The sequence below is a fragment of the Bombina bombina genome, chromosome 4 (genome assembly GCF_027579735.1).
Source record: "Bombina bombina isolate aBomBom1 chromosome 4, aBomBom1.pri, whole genome shotgun sequence".
Taxonomy (NCBI): Eukaryota; Metazoa; Chordata; class Amphibia; order Anura; family Bombinatoridae; genus Bombina; species Bombina bombina.
This window is the reverse complement of record NC_069502.1, coordinates 432,710,382-432,728,787: the sequence shown is the minus strand read 5'-3', so window position 1 is coordinate 432,728,787 and position 18,406 is coordinate 432,710,382.

The following is an 18,406-nucleotide window of genomic DNA, read 5'->3' as shown; positions in this document are numbered from 1 at the left end:
ATTGGGCATATGTTCTAAGTGTATGTATCCATTTTAATTCTCTTTGGTCTAGTTGTTTTGCCAGATTACCACCCCTCCAATGAAGTTCAACCTTCTCAATTCCTATCCATAGAAAGGATTCTTTTGTGAAATGTTCACAATTGTTGCAGTGTAGCGGCACTCCGTGGTCATCATGATTCTTTTCTATTTTATTTTGATGTTCCATGATTCTTGTTTTTAAAAATCTGGACGTTTGTCCTAAATACTGGATTTTGCAGCCACATTGCAACAAATATATCACATTTTTACTTTTGCAAGTAATGAATTCTTTTATTTCAAATTTTTTTCCCGTAACTGTGGAGTCAAATGTTTTGTGTGTTCTTCTGGTGTAGTTACAACCTTTGCATTTGCCGCAAGTGAAGAAGCCTGTCATGTTACTTATTTGTAAAGGTTTTTTGGGGGCTATGCCTTTTATGAGTGAGGGAGCTAATTTTTGTTTCAAATTTTGTCCTTTTCTGAAGATAACTGTGGGCTTAGCTGGAATTATAGGTCCTAGATATTCATCCTCCTTTATAATGTGCCAGTGTTTTTGTATAATTTTTTTGATTGTATGATGTTCTACATTAAATGTGGTCACAAATTTAGGGAAATTATTATTAAATGAGGTCTCATTTTTGTGTTTGTTTTCTAACAGGGTTGATCTTATTTTATTTCCAACTTCTTTTCTTTCTTTTTCTAAAGCTCTATGGTCATATCCCTTTTGTATGAATCTTTCTTTGAGTATTCTTGATTGTTGTTCGTAATCATCTATATTGCTGCAGTTCCTGCGTATTCGTAGGAATTGGCTTTTTGGTACTGACTTTAGCCAGTTAGGATGGTGGCAGCTATCATGTCTAATGTAGGTGTTAGTGTCACACTTCTTAAAGTATGTTTTGCTGTGGATTTTTTCATCTATAGTGTAAAGAGTTAAATCTAAAAAATGTATTTCTTTTTTGTCATATTCTACTGATAATGTGACTTGCTGATTATTGTTATTAAGTATTTGTACAAATTCTATGAGTTTGGACTCACCCCCCTTCCATATGCACAGAATGTCATCTATATATCTATGCCAGGACACCAGGTCTGCACCAAATTCTTGATTATGCCATATATGAGTCATCTCAAAATAGTCCATGTAAATATTGGCATAACTTGGTGCAAACCTGGTGCCCATGGCAGTCCCACAAATCTGTAAATAGTAGTTCCCATTGAACCAAAAAAAGTTGTGATATAGAATAAATTCTATGGCTCTAAGTATGAAATCTAGTAATTTTGGTGATAAATCTTTATCTTCTGATAGTTTCCATTTAACTGCCTCAATCCCTTTTTTGTGATCAATTATGGTATACAAAGAAGTCACGTCCATGGTGACCCAAAAGTAATTTTCTTGCCAGGGTATATTTTGCATGATTTGTAAGACATGTTTGGTATCTTTTAAATGAGATTTTGCCTTCTGTGCATAGGGTTGGAGAAAAAAATCTATGAATGCTGACAAGTTTGAACTTAAAGAATCTATCCCACTGATAATCGGCCTTCCTGGTGGCCTTGTTGCATGCTTATGTAATTTGGGTAAAAAATAAAAGATTGGGGTCTTAGAATCTGTTTTATAAAGAAAATCAAATTCCTCTTCTGTTATTATATTTTGGTTAAATGCTTCCATAAGTAGTTTTTGAAGAGTGGAGGTGTATTCTTTTTTAGGATTCTTTGTTAAAATAATATATGTATTAGAGTCTCCTAGGATTCTGTTAGCTTCTTCCATATAATGTTCTTTATCTAGAATGACCACACCTCCACCCTTGTCCGCCTCCTTTATCACTATATCTTCTCTCTTGTTTAGATTTGTAAGAATATCCTTTTCTTGTTTTGTAAGATTGTGATAACTCTTATTTACTTTGTTGGTTAGATTGTCTATATCTTTCATTATCAATTTATTAAATACCTCTATATTGGGACCCTTTATGTGACTTGGGTAAAATCTTGAGGGGTTTTTAAATTTACTTCTTAGACTATCTTGAGGTGGTATATATTGTACAGATGGCTGTTTGGCAAAGAATCTTTTTACCGTTAAATTTCTCACAAATTTTTGTGCATCTACAAAGAGTTGAAAAGAATTAACTTTTTGTGTGGGGATAAATTTTAATCCCCTAGATAAAACTGATTTTTCATTGTCACTTATGGTTTTGGATGAAAGATTAAAGACCCCCTGTGTTTCTGTCTCCTCTTTCTTTGATTTCCCTCTTCCTCCTCTATTTCCTCTATGTTTGGAGTTCTTCCCCTCTTTTTCTGAGGATGATCTATCCTGATTGGTGAATATTTGTTTTGATGTGTCCAATTTTCCCTGTGTGAATGTTTCTCTCTCTCCCTCATATGATCCTCTTTCTGGTATGTGTAATGGTGAGAGGGTCTTGAAAAACTTTCCCTTATTTCTGTTTTGTGTTTCTCTTTTGTTTCTCCCTTCATAAAAGGAGATCGTGGTCTTTTATAATCTTGGTGATGTGCACGTGGTGTTTTTGGTGTATAGTGATAATTATGTGTATCTTTTTGATAATAATCTTTTTGTTTTTTATATTGATTTTGAGCATAGTATGGAGAATCATAGTTCCTATGATCATTTCTTTGTGTGTATTCTCTGTGTTGTGAGCTGTGTCTTTGATTTCTTTCATTGTAAATAAAATTTTCATTTATCAGTTCTTTATTGTGCGATCTTGGTCTCTGATTTTTTTCTTGATGTGTGTACTGATTTCTACTAGTGTCCGTGCTATAATTTCTGTGCATGTGACCGTGATTTAGATCTTTTCTATCTCTAGAATATTCATTACTGTGATATACATTTTTTCTGTTGTGATGTGAATAATTATTACCATTATTGGTTTTTGTTCTCCCCCTTTCATCAAGTGATTTGTTTTGCTGTGTAGGCTTTTTTTGTACATATTGTGTCCCACCTTGAAAGTCTTCATTATCTCTCATATATTTTTGATGTTTTTTGTCACCTATTGTTTCATCAAATTCTTTTGCTTTCTCTTTAATGTATTCAAACTTATCTTTACATTTCTTGTTGTCTAAATAACCACCGAGTTCTTGTTCTAATGTATTAATTTCTTTCTCTAGAGATTTCAATTGTAAGTCTTGCATCTCATATAGTAAGCTGACTAATTCTAGAGAACATTTATGTAAAGCTGCGTTCCATTTTTGCAAAAAATTATCATCCTCTAATCCAAATGCTGGAATTTTAAATACTCTAAGTCCTCTGGGTACAATACTTTCATTGAGGTATCTACTTAAAAATGTTACTTCCCACCATTTTTTGGCTTCTTTTGTGTATAATTTTTGTAATTTAAAAATTATAGACTCCCATTCGGAGTTAGAGTTTTCTGTTTTACCAAATATGTCATTATATTTGGACTGTCTTGCAGTCCTCCAATCATTTAAAGTATTATTAACAATGGTATTTTCCATATTATACAGGAGAGAAAAAACAGATATACATGCAAACAGGTGTATAATATGTATTAATACTTTCCCCTTCTGGTGAACCGCAGCCGTCCCACAGTCTCTCCCAAGGTCTGTGTGAATATGTCAGGTGTGCTAGCTGGAGGCGCTGGTTCAGCTTGTATCAGTCGTTGGTATCTTCCTTTCCTTTCCTTCCTCGGTTGTATAAGTAGTGTATATTGCAGGTTACCGGCTCCTTCCCAATATGAAAAGACAATATCACAGATTCAGTAAAAAAGTTTGTCTTTATTTGGCTCTTTATTTTAATAGCTATTGTACCTAGTTAAAATAAATACCAAATTACCTGTAAAATAAATATAAACCCTAAAATAGCTACAATGTAATTATTAATTATATTGTAGCTATCTTAGGGTTTATTTTATAGGTAAGTATTTAGATTTAAATAGGAATAATTTAGTTAATATTATTAATATTATTTAGATTTTTTTTAATAATAATTAAGTTAGGGGTGTTAGAGTTAGATAGGGTTAATATAGTTAATATATAATATAATAACTATATTAATTATTAACTATATTAATAATATATATAATATAATAACTATATTAACTATATTAACCCTAATATAATTAGGGTTAATATAGTTAATATAGGTGGCGGCGGTGTAGGGGGATTAGATTAGGGGTTAATCATTTTAATATAGGTGGCGGCGGTGTAGGGGGATTAGATTAGGGGGTAATATAGTTAAAATAGGTGGCAGAGGTGTAGGGGGCTCACATTAGGGGGTAATAATTTTAATATAGATGGCGGCAGTGTAGGGGGATTACATTAGGGGTTAATAATTTTAATGTAGGTGGCGGTGGTGTAGGGGGATCACATTAGGGGTTAGACATTTAATGTAGGTGGCGGCGGGGTCCGGGAGCGGCGGTTTAAGGGTTAAACACTTTATTAGGGATGCGGCGGGGGATCGCGGTTGACAGGTAGATAGACATTGCGCATGTGTTAGGTGTTAGGTTTTATTTTGCAGCCAGTTTAGGGAGTTACGGGGCTCCAATACACAGCGTAATGCTTACTATGCCTGCATTTTGTGGCAAGGTGAAAATGGAGTAAGATTTCTCCATTTTTGCCACGTAAGTCCTTACGCTGTATATTGGATACCAAACTGCGCTGGTTTGGTATACCTGTCTATGGGCCAAAAAACTACGGCCGAAGGCAGAAATATTCGAGCATAACTTCTAGGTTACGCAGTATATAGGATACCAAACCAGCGCAAAATTTGGCGTCGACGGCTTTTGCGGGCGACGCTGCATATCGGATCGGGCCCCTAATTTACTTCTATTATCTAATTTGCTTCATTCTCTAGATATTCTTTCCTGAAAAGCATATCTAGATAGGCTCAGTAGCTTCTGATTGGTGACTGCACATAGATGCCTCATGTGATTGGCTCACAGCTGTGCATTGCTATTTCTTTAACAAAGGATATCTAAAGATTGCAGCAAATTAGTTAATAGAAGTAAATTGGAATGTTGTTTAAAATTGTGTTCTCTATCTGAATCATGAAATAAAAATTTGGGGTTTAGTGGCCCTTTAACTATTTACTAAATATATAGTTAAAATAAATACAAAATTACCTGTGAAATAAAACCTAAGCTACCTTACACTAAAACCTAAAATTAAGCCTAGACTACTTGTTAGGTAGAATTTGGAGAATGTCAAAGGTTTGAGAAATGTACAATGTATAATGTTTTATGTTGAGTCACTGGTCAACAGTTATTATTTTTTTTCATTTTTCTTTTTTTCTCCTTTGTATATGTTTATGCTTGTATTTGGAAACCCAATAAAAAAAATGCCTTTTGTAGGGCATTGCCCTAAGTTAAACAGCTCTTTTGCTACAAAAAACAAACACCCTAACAATTTATCAAAAATAATAAAAAGTATTCCTATTCTAATACCAATTTTAAAAAAAAACACCCCAAAAAAAAAAACTAATCTAGAATAAACTACCAATGGCCCTTAAAATGGCCTTTTGTAGGGAATTTCCCTAAAGATATCAGCTATTTTTCTGAAAAAAAAAATACAAATACACACTAACATTACAAACTCCACCCCCCAAACCCACAAAATAAAAAAACTATCTAAAAAACCTAAGCTACCCATTGCTCTGAAAAGGGCATTTGGATGGGCATTGCTAACTCTTTTCCCTGAAAATAAAATACAAAGACCCCCCCCAACAGTAAAACCCACCACCTAACCCACCCCCCAAAATAAAAAACCTAATTCTAAAAAAACAACTAAGCTACCCATTGCCCTTTTAAGGGCATTTGGATGGGCATTGCCCTTAAAAGGGCATTAAGTTCTTTTGCTGCCCAAACCCTAATCTAAAAATAAAACCCACCCAAAAAACTCTTAAAAAAACTAACACTAACCCCCGACGATCCACTTACAGTTTTTGAAGTCCCGCTTGAGCGATCTTCATCCTGGCGGAGAAGTCCTCATCCAGGCAGCGAGAAGTCTTCATCCAGAAGGCCTCTTCAATCTTCATCCCGGCGGCGAAGTCCTCATCCAAGCGGCGAGAAGTCTTAATCCAGACGGCCTCTTCTATCTTCATCCAGACGGCATCTTCTATCTTGATCCCGGCGGCGTGGAGCAGATCCATCCTGAAGACATCCGACGTGGAGCATCATCTTCATACGGTCGCCGCCGTACACTGAATCTTCAATGCAAGGTACGGGATTCAAGATGGCGTCCCTTGCATTACTATTGGCTGAAAAATTTGAATCAGCCAATAGAATGAGAGCTGCTAAAATCCTATTGGCTGTTCATCCAGACGGCATCTTCTATCTTGTTCCCGGTGGCACGGAGCGGGTCCATCCTGAAGACATCTGGCACGGAGCATCCTCTTCATATAGTCGCCAATAGAATGAGAGCTGCTAAAATCCTATTGGCTGATTTGAACAGCCAATAGGAGTTTAGCAGCTCTCATTCTATTGACTGATGAATCAGCCAATAGAATGCGAGCTGCTAAAATCCTATTGGCTGATTTGAACAGCCAATAGGATTTTAGCAGCTCTCATTATATTGGCGACTGTATGAAGAGGATGCTCCACGCCGGATGTCTTCAGGATGGACCTGCTCTGCGCCGCCGGGATCAAGATAGAAGATGCCGCCTGGATGAAGTTTGAAGAGGCTACCTGGATGAAGACTTCTCGCCACTTGGATGAGGACTTCGCTGCCGGGATGAAGATTGAAGAGGCCGCCTGGATGTAGACTTCTCGCCGCCTAGATGAGGACTTCTCATGAATGAAGATTGTTCAAGCGGGACTTTAAAAACTGTAAGTGGATCGTCGGGGGTTAGTGTTTTTGTTTTTTTTTTAAGGGTTTTTTTATTTTTAGATTAGGGTTTGGGCAGCAAAAGAGCTAAATGCCCTTTTAAGGACAATGCCCATCCAAATGCCCTTTTCAGGGCAATGGGTAGATTAGGTTTTTTTTAGAGTTAGGTTTTTTATTTTGGGGAGTTGGTTGGGTGGTGGGTTTTACTTTTGGGGAGTCTTTGTATTTTATTTTCAGGGAAAAGAGCTAATATCTTTGGGGCAATGCTCCACAAAAGGCCCTTTTAAGGGCTATTGGTAGTTTATTGTAGGCTAGGGTTTTTTTATTTTGGGTGGGCTTTTTTATTTTGATAAGGCTATTAGATTAGGTGTAATTCTTTTTTTATTTTTGATAATTTCGTTTGTTATGTTTCGTAATTTAGTGTTTATTTATTTAATTTAACAGGTAAATTTTAATTTAATTTAAGCTAGGGAAATTGTAATTTTAATATAAAGTTGGGGGGGGCATTAGGTTTAGGGGTTAGTAGTTTAATTTAGTTTATTGCAATGTGGGGGCTTTTGGTTTAGGGGTTAATAGTTTACCTTAGTATATTTCGTTGTGGGGTGCTTTCGGTTTAGGGGTTAATGGCTGGGTTTATTATACTGGCGGCATTGTAGGGCTTAATAACTTTAGTATAGTGGGACGATGTGGGCGAATGGCAGATAAGGGGTTAATTATATTTAAATAGTGCTTGCCATGTGGGAGGGCGGCGGTTTAGGGGAATAGCACTATGGGAATCCCATTAAAAACTTTTACGAGTGCAGTACTAATGTTGTGTTACAGGCTAAAATGCTTGCGGTGCTGTTTTAACGCTGAAAATACCATATTCTCAGCGTTAAGAGCCGTAACGCACAACTCGTAATCTAGCTGTTAGTTTGTTCTTCAGCATGAATTTTATATCTCTCTGCTTTAGTGCAGTTTCTTTTGAGTTTTATAAATTGCCCTTTTAGGACTGAGTTAAAGGGGTATATTTACCAATGCGCGAGTGGACATGATTTGAAGTAGCGTATCATGTCCGCTGCACATCGCGGCACATCGATAAATGCCGACAGCATTCGCTGTCAGCATTTATGATTGTACCAGCAGTTCTTATGAACTGCTAGTAATGCCACCCACTGCAGATTTGCGGCAAATCAGCCGCTAGCTGGGGGTGTCAATCAACCCGATCGTATTTGATCGGGTTGATTTCTGTCTGCCGCCTCAGAGCAGACGGACAAGTTATGGAGCAGCAGTCTTTAGACCACTGCTTCATAACTTATTCATAACTTCTGTTTCCGACGAGCCTTAAAGAGCTTGATAAATATGCCCCAAAGACTCTTTTTGGATGTGTACTGTGTGCTTGTAACAAAGTGTTACCTAATATAGGTTTCCTGAGCACCTCTAAATCACCCCTTTATCTGGGTTCCTTCTTAGAGTTACATCTAGGTAGTTTATCTGTTTCCAAATTCGAATGTAAATTGAATTCCCACTTTATTTATGTCTAGATGGTTTACAAAGTCTTTAGCTTCATCCTGGCTCCCATCTCAGATCAAAAGCAGATCATCAATGTATTTGCGATAATACTTTATATGATCTTTTAGGGGGTCCTCACTTCCAAAGATGTGGGACAGCTCCCACCAACCCATAAAAAGGTTTGCCTAGGAGGGGGCAAATTTAGCCCCCATTGCTGTCCCACATCTTTGGAGGTAAAACTCACATTCAAACACAAAGAAATTGGGGGTTAATATGAATTCCGCTACTTGAATGACATATTTACAAAAATCTTGACTATATTGGCAGCTTCTCTCCAAGAAAAATTGTAATTCCATTAAGCTCATGTCATGAGGTATTGATGAATATAGAGTTGATACATCAACTGTTAACTATATCAAATTTTCTTCCCATCTTACAGACTCCATTTCATCAATAGCTGCTTTGTGTCTCTCAGATAGCTGGGAAGCTCTTTCACCAGAGGTTGAAAATTTCATCCAACCACTGAGATAAATGTTAAAATATTGAGCCAATACCACTGATAATGGGCCAACCAACCACATTTTCAAGCGATTTGTGAACTTTTGGCAGAAAGTTGAAGATGGGGATTATTGGGTTATCTACTAAGATAAATTCAATTGTCTTTTCATCCAAAAATCCATATTCTCTTCCATCATCAACTATCTGTCTTAGCTCATGGCTTAAACGAATTGTAGGATTTGTACTTAACTTGACATATTGTTGAGGGTCATTCAATTATCTAAGTGCCTCATTGACAAAATATGTCTTGTTCATGACAACTAGAGACCCTCCTTTTCCACTGTTCTAATTGTTATGTTTTCATTTTCACTCAGATTATGTAAAGTTAATCTTTTCTCCCTTGTCCATGTTCTGGTATTTTTTACAATTTGTGGCATAAGCCAGTTTGGTAAGGTTTTGTTCAACTCTTCTCTGAAACTTTTCTTATATTTAACCTCTTGTTTGTATAGGGTAAAATCTGGAGGCGTCTTTAAAGGAGGGACCTTTGTTTTTAGTGGCTTCCTCTCAGGGCCGCCATCAGGGGGTGACAGCCATGACTACAATCAGGGGCACGGTCAGTCTGGGGGGCCGCCTGGCCGGGCCCTGACTGACAGATCACTGTTGCTTGCTGTGTGAGGAGGTAGCCACTTATTGATAACTGGGACAACTGACGGATGCCACCTTTTCTAAATGTTTGCGAGGAGGGGAATTGAGACCCACCTGCTTGGTTCCTACCTGGCTCAACAACTAACTATTATCTCCTCACTGTAATCTAAGCAGGCGGAGAGTTAGTAAGACCGTGCTATTACAGGGGGCAGGGGCCAGTCAGGTCCGTGATAATGCAGGCAGAGTGAGACAGCAATATTTCAAGGGGCCAGGCTGGCATGTGGCACATGATATTTAGGGCCCTCTAAGGTTCACACTTATTCCTTTAAAGGAGCTGACAGCCTGAGCCCCGGAATGTATTTGTTTTAAAAGTATTTTTTTTTTTTTAGAGGATTGGCGGGCCATAGAGAGTGCTAACTTGCCCTAGTTATTTGTAGAGCGGGATTTTGGACAGTTAGGATGCAGAGAATTACTTTTTTCCACGGTCCTACTCATTGGTGTACTTGTAACTGAGGGAGGCGAAAATACTTTTTTGACTGGTCCTGCACTTCATTCTGGTTGCGACTGAATGACAGTATGGGATTTGGAATCGGAGCAGCAGTAGCAGTAAGTTAGGAAAATACTAATCATTGGTTTGTATCTTAAATGGATCCTACCAGGTGTTCTGTACTGTTCCCAACAGGCTTTGCAGAAGACTCCTTTATGGATATCAAAATTACAGTTTGGCTTTACTGCCCACTAAAAATACTTTATTGTGCTTGTGTATGGGACTTTAATGTCTATTATTTTACATCTAACAATGTTAGATGTAAAATAATGGACTTTAAAGTCCCATACACAAGCACAATAAAGTGTTTTTAGTGGGCAGTAAAGCAAAACTATAATCTTAATATCCATATAAATAGATGGGAAGCTGTGTGTGCTACCTACCCACCCTCTATAGCCCGCGAACCGTTCCCTGCAAACATAGCTTGTTCACGTTCCCCGCTGCGGGCGAACAAATGTGATGTTCGATCCGCCCCCTATGTATCATCATTGAGGAAAGTTTGACCCTGTATGTCACAGCCTTCTGACACATTAGAGCCAATCAGCAGCAGACACTCCCTCACAGACCCTCCCAGCTCCTTGGCAGCAGCCATTTTAGACTCATTACGATCTTGCTTTCTAAGTGAGAGGAGCTTTAGTGCTGCTGCTGCAGCTGCTGACATAATAGGGAAATAGATAGCTAGGATAGTGTATTTAGTGTCCACTATAGTCCTGAAGGACTCATCTCATCTCTGCTGCAAGCACAGCACCCCAAAAAGCCCTTTTTAGGGCTATAACTTCAGTCGTTTTTTTTGTTTTTTTTCTTTGTATTTTTATTTGCATTTGCCTGGCTTTCAGCCTGTGTGTGAGGCTCACAGCATATACTGTGATTACTGCCACCACTGATATCTGCTTAACATTAGTTTAAATTTAACCAACAAAAATTTTAAATTATTTTGCTAGTGTAATTTATTTTCATTTTCTATCAGGCCTGTGTCTCTCAGGCTCACACAGCATATACTTCAGTTTTTTTCAGTCTTTTAGTTAATTGCTCTGTGCCAGCCACCACTCATATCTGCTAAACCTTATTTTAAATTTTTAAAAAAAAACTTGTAAATCATTTTGCTAGTGTAATATAATTTCATTTTCTATCAGGCCTGTGTGTTTCTGACTTACTCAGCAGCATACTGTGTTTAATTGCTGCCCTACCTAAGGCTAATCAAGGTAATCATGCAGGCCATATAGACCTCCCCCGATAGGGGGAGTAACAGGGATTAAAGTGCTAAGAAAAGTACTACTTAACACAACCTAGTTACCATGGGTCCCAGGCCGCGTGTCTTGTTGTTATACTTTGTCATGGTAATCATGCAGGCCATATAGACCTCCCCCGATACGAGGAGTTACAGGGATGAAAGTGCTAAGAATAGTACTACTTTGCACAACCTAGTTACCATGGGTCCCAGACCGCATGTTTAATTATTATACTTTGTCAGGGTAGTTATATATCTAACAAATCTATCTATCTTCTATCGATTCTATCTAACTATCATTCTATGTATATCTATCTATCCTATCTATCTATCTTGTGTCCGGACTGTTTTGAGACAGCCACTTGTAGTAGGACAGACCAATCACAGGGATTAAACTGTGAAGAATAAAAATACTTAAGAAAACCTAGTTATACCAGTACCACCATGGGTCCCAGACCGCATGTTTTGTTGTTATACTTTGTCAGGGTAATCATGCATGCCATATAGACCTCTCTTGATAGGGGGAGTAACAGGGATTAAAGTTCTAAGAATAGTATTACTTAACACAACCTAGTTACCATGGGTCCCACACCGCATGTTTTTTTGTTAGACTTTGTCAGGGTAATCATGCAGGCCATATAGATCTCCACCGAAAGGGGGAGTAAGAGGGATTAAACTGCTAAGAAAAGTTTTACTTAACACAACCTAGTTACCATGGGTCCCAGACCGCGTGTCTTGTTGTTATACTTAGTCAGGGTAATCATGCAGGCCATATAGACCTCCCCCGATAGGAGGAGTTACAGGGATAAAAGTGCTAAGAATAGTACTAGTTTACACAACCTAGTTACCATGGGTCCCAGACCGCATGTTTAATTATTATACTTTGTCAGGGTAATTATATATCTAACAAATCTATCTATTTATCTTCTATCGATTCTATCTAACTATCAATCTATGTATATCTATCTATCTATCTATCTATCTATCTATCCTATCTATCTATCTCGTGTCCGGACTGTTTTGAGACAGCCAGTGCCACCTGTGTTTTTGACAAATTTGAAGTAGGAGGACAGACCAATCATCTTCTTCCATCTCCCTGTTCCAAAAATGCAGGCCATATAGACCTCACCCGATAGGGGGACTAACAGGTAGTAGTAAAGTGATAAGAATAGTACTACTTAACACACCACGGGTCCCAGACCGCATGTCTTATTGTTATACTCTGTCAGGGAAATTATATATCTTTCAAATCTATCTATTTATCTATCAAATCGATCTAACTATCAAACGTATCTATCAAATGTATATTGCATCTATTGATCGATGTAATTCGTATCTATAGAATGTATATTGCATCTTTTGATTGATGTAATTCGTATCTATCAAATGTATATTGCATCTATTGATCTATGTAATTCGTATCTATCAAATGTATATTGCATCTATTGATCTATGTAATTTGCATCGATCATATGTATATTGCATCTATTGAGCTATGTAATCTATGTATCTATCTATCAAATCGATCTATATTGTGGTTGTGCAAATGGACTGTTTGCGGTTGTTTGTGGTGCGTTACACTTGGAATTTGGTCTGTCACTGTGAAGCGGGCGTAACCCTTACACTACCTGATCGATACAACATCATAACTGATGTTTTAAAGCACGTTATTGCAAACAATTTAGGAATGTTAGGTGATTTAGGCCCTTTATGGGTTAAAAGCAGACTCTGCATCAACTATGTAATTTTCCATGGGAGTTTGGACATGGATCCCCCTCCAGCATGCCACAGTCCAGGTGTTAGTCCCCTTGAAACAACTTTTCCATCACTATTGTGGCCAGAGAGAGTCCTTGTGGGTTTTAAAGTTCAATAATAAAGATAGGGATAGTGGTAATGGAAGTTGTATTTAATGATTCCCCGTCAAGTATTAGCTTAACACAATTTAACCAATAAAAGTAGTCACCCAAATTGGGGACAATAATACTAATATCTGATATAATGAAGTATAGACTAGTAATACCAGGGGAGGGTGCTCACTGTTCAAGTAAATGTAGAAAAAAAATAGGAGACAAGCGAACAGAAAATAGAGCACTCACAAAGGGAGACTAGTATAAGTGGCTATTCAGTGGGTATATAATATTAAAACAACATTTATTATTCAAGAAAAAAAATTGATAAAAAACTACTATATAAGTAATGATTAATACTTAGATTAAAACACAAACAAATAGTAAACGGCTGTATATCCACAATGACCCCAGAATGTATACCATAGAAACTCAGAATAGAGTAGGAGGGATTTTTAGGCAGATATACACCAAAAAATGGTTCACGGATTGCACCAAAATCTATCTAGAAAAGAGGATTGACCTCAAACAAAATTATACTATCTAGTGCAATACTGGACCGGTGTAGGTCTGTCCAAAATATTCCCTATGACAAATTTAGTATAGTGACTAAGAGGGGAAGTGTAGGTAGCAAAATTCACATAGTCCATACATTCAGCATATTACACAGACCCATTTGTATAGGCAAGAGTGAAGTGTTCACAAACACAAATTAAACCAAAAATACGATCAATGAAAGGTAATATGATTCTATAGATATGTTATAATAAACACATTGACTAGTGAAATGTGACTTGCATAGTTACACTTAGTGGTTGATACAGCCGTAGGAAGAGTGCCTGATGTACATTTCGCCTGGCTTGGCTTTCTCAAAGGCTATGGGAATGTTTTGGTGTATATCTGCCTAAAAATCCCTCCTACTCTATTCTGAGTTTCTATGGTATGCATTCTGGGGTCATTGTGGATATACAGCCATTTACTATTTGTTTGTGTTTTAATCTAAGTATTAATCACTACTTATATAGTAGTTTTTTATCAATTTTTTTTTGAATCATAAATGTTAAGTTTTAATATTATATACCCACTGAATAGCCACTTATACTAGTCTCCCTTTGCGAGTGCTCTATTTTCTGTTCGCTTGTTTCCTATTTTTTCCGGGTTTTAAAGTTCGCCTGCTATTGAAGTCAATGGCGGTTCGCCGGTTCGCGAACAATAGCGGAAGTTCGAGTCCGCCGTTCGCGAACCGAAATTTTTAGGTTCGCGACATCACTAATGTTCAGTCTCACCTATCTACTGGTGAGATTATCTCCTTACTGTCTTGTTGGTTTCTGCCAAAAATCTTCTGTAGTGTAATTATCAATGTAAACTGGTAGGCTACAACTACTTAGGTCACAAAAAAAACACGTCATATAATGAATTACACAAAAATTCATAGACATTCTCCATGGTACTTTCTTCAGCTTTTCCTGTTCTATTATCACTATAGAAACACATAAAAACAACCATTTAATGTGTGTATATTTTAGTGTGTGTCTGTGTTAGTGTCTCTGTGTGAGTGTGGGTATGTGTTAATGTGGGTCTGTATGTGTGTATTAATGTGTGTATGTGTTAGTTTGTGTCTGTGTCATTTTATGTGTTAGTGTGTATCTGTGTTAGTGTCTCTGTGCATTTGTGTTATTTTGTGTCTGTTTGAGTATTCCTGTGTGTAAATTTCTGTGTTTGTGTGTGTACACATTTGTTTTAGTCACTTGGCCAAATCCGGGGAGGGGGGGCCCAATTAATAGCTTAGTCGGGGGCTCCAAAATTTCTAGTGGCGGCCCTGCATTTTCTCCATTGTAACAACTCACCTCCCCTTCCCTGTAGAGACTCTCCAGATTTTCTAAGTCACAGGTTTCTTGAAACGTTAAGTCACTTCTCTGCTGATGACTCTCCCTTTCCCTTGTGTAACTCAGAGAGTCTATTGCCAGATATTCAGTTCTAAAGAATTTTTCAATGTTAAGTTTCTTATCAATTTATTTACATCAATTAATGTCTCAAACAAATTCAAATTCTCAGATGGTACAAAATTCCGTCCTAAGCTAAGTACCCTTATTTCTATATCACTTAAGGGATAACTAGATACATTTATCATAGTGTTTAGCTGTACTTTGATTGGAATCTTCCCCTTCTCGTGGTAGGGACTTTATCTTTTGAGTATTTGTTTCTCCACCCCCCCCCCCTCTTCTTGTTTTCTTGGAGGCCTGGAAAAAACCTTCGCTATGTCCTGTCTATCTGTCTCTTTTGACTTTCTGGGAATGGCCTTTTGCTTGTTTATTTTAAGATCTATCCTTATATTTTGACTCCCTTTTATTCTCATTAGAATGTGTTTTTGAGTATGGGGGGGGCTATCTTGGGTCTAACTGACACTTCTTTCTAAGAGTTTTTATCTGTTCCTGATATTGACTGTTCATCTTCTCTCTCCTCACCTGAAGTAGAGCCTTCCCCAGAGTTCTGGCCTTAATCTAAAGACTCAGCCTCACTTTCATTAAAGGTAGCTCTCTTGTTACCTCTATTCTTCTGAAATCTCTTTCCCTGCTTAGAATTTTTATATAGATATATATGTGAGGTTAGGTTATTTACCAGATAATTATGGTACATTTGGATATTTTAAATTAAAAGTTCTACAAGCAACACATGTTAGCACCTTAATATAAGAGCAATAAGAGAGAAATGTTGTTACACGTTATATATGTTTGATTTAAACAATTTTACAACAGGCCAAATCAGCATGATATATATGTTATCAGACTTTTGCATATATCACTACCTTACTATCAATGTCTTCGCTTTTTTAATTCGCTGTCAACTTTATTGAGAAACGATTGTGTTTAAAATTATGACACATAGGCCCCTATTTATCAACCCGTCAACTTACTTGCATTCGACGGCACCAATACGCTCGCCTAAGATCGCCTAACATCGCTGCCGCAGACCTGAATACGTTCTCCAAAATTACCAAAAAAGCTGTCAAAAATCCACGCACCAAATACGGGGCGATGAGCAGCGGACTGTTGTTAACTAACAATCATCGATCTCGCTGCTCTTCGGCTTTTTCCCAGCTTTATTGGTCACTAAACACCCACACTTTCCTATACTGTTTTACCCCTATACTGACGCTCCCGGACACTGCCGCAACTAAATAAAGTTATTAACCCCTAAACCGCCACTCCCAGAACCCCCCGCCACCTACAATATACTTATTAGCCCCTAATCTGCCGCCCCCTACACCGCCGCCACCTACATTATGTTATTAACCCCTATCTGCCCCCCTACACCGCCGCCACCTACATTATACTTATTAACCCCTAATCTGCCGCCTCCTACACCGCCGTCACCTATATTATGTTATTAACCCCTAATCTGCCCCCCTACACCGCCACCACCTGCATAACACTTATTAACCCCTAATCTGCCATCCCCAACGTCGCTGCCACTATATTAAATTTATTAACCCCTAAACCTAAGTCTAACCCTAACACTCCCTAACTTAAATCTAATTTAAATAAATATAAATAAAATTACTATCATTAACTACATTATTCCTATTTAAAACTAAATACTTACCTATAAAATAAACCCTAAGATAGCTACAATATAACAGTTACATTGTAGCTAGCTTAGGGTTTATTTTTATTTTACAGGCAAGTTTGTATTTATATTAACTAGGTAGAATAGTTATTAAATAGTTATTAACTATTTAATAACTACCTATCTAAAATAAATACAAAAGTACCTGTAAAATAAAACCTAACCTAAGTTACAATTTCACCTAACACTACACTATAATTAAATAAATTATCTAAATTAAATACAATTAACTAAATTAAATACAATAACCTAAATAAAATAAAAGTATCTAAAGTACAAACCCCCCCCCCACTAAATTACAGAAAATAATAAACAAATTACAGAAATGTAAACTAATTACACCTAATCTAATAGCCCTATCAAAATAAAAAAGCCCCCCCAAAATAAAAAAAACCCTAGCCTAAACTAAACTACCAATAGCCCGTAAAAGGGCCTTTTGCGGGGCATTACCCCAAAGTAATCAGCTCTTCTTACCTGTAAAAAAAAATGCAAACAACCCCCCCAACAATAAAACCCACCACCCACACAACCAACCCCCCAAAAAAAATACTAACTAAAAAAACCTAAGCTCCCCATTGCCCTGAAAAGGGCATTTGGATGGGTATTGCCCTTAAAAGGGCAGTTAGCTCTTTTGCAGCCCAAAGCCCTAACCTAAAAATAAAACCACCCAATACACCCTTAAAAAAAACCTAACACTAACCCCCTGAAGATCGACTTACCGGGAGACGTCTTCAACCAAGCCGGGCAGAAGTGGTCCTCCAGATGGGCAGAAGTCTTCATCCAAGCCAGGCAGAAGTGGTCCTCCAGACGGCAGAAGTCTTCATCCAGACGGCATCTTCTATCTTCATCCATCCGGCGCGGAGCGGGTCCATCTTCAAGACATCCGACGCGGAGCATCCTGTTCGGCCAACGACTACCCGGCGAATGAAGGTTCTTTTAAGATTCATCAAAGATGGCGTCCCTTAGCTTCCAATTGGTTGATAGAATTCAGTCAATCGGAATTAAGATAGAAAAAATCCTATTGGCTGATGCAATCAAAAAATAGGATTGAACTTCAATCCTATGGGCTGATTGGAACAGCCAATAGAATGCCAGTTCAATCCTATTGGCTGATTGCATCAGCCAATAGGATTTTTTCTACCTTAATTCCGATTGGCTGATAGAATTCTATCAGCCAATCAGAATCTAAGGGACGCCATCTTGGATGACATCACTTAAAGGAACCTTCATTCGTCGGGTAGTCATCAGCCGAAGAGGATGCTCCGCGTCAGATGTCTTGAAGATGGAGCTGCTTCGCTCCGGATGGATGAAGATAGAAGTTGCCATCTGGATGAAGACTTCTGCCCGTCTGGAGGACCACTTCTGCCCGGCTTGGAGGAAGACTTCTGCCCGTCTGGAGGACCACTTCTGCCCAGCTTGGATGAAGATGTCTCCCAGTAAGTTCATCTTCAGGGGGTTAGTGTTAGGTTTTTTAAGGGTGTATTGGGTGGGTTTTATTTTTAGGTTAGGGCTTTGGGCTGCAAAAGAGCCAACTGCCCTTTTAAGGGCAATGCCCATCCAAATGCCCTTTTCAGGGCAATGGGAAGATTAGGTTTTTTTAGTTAGTATTTTTTTGGGGGGGTTGGTTGTGTGGGTGGTGGGTTTTACTGTTGGGGGGGTTGTTTGTATTTTTTTTACAGGTAAAATAGCTGATTACTTTGGGGCAATGCCCCGCAAAAGGCC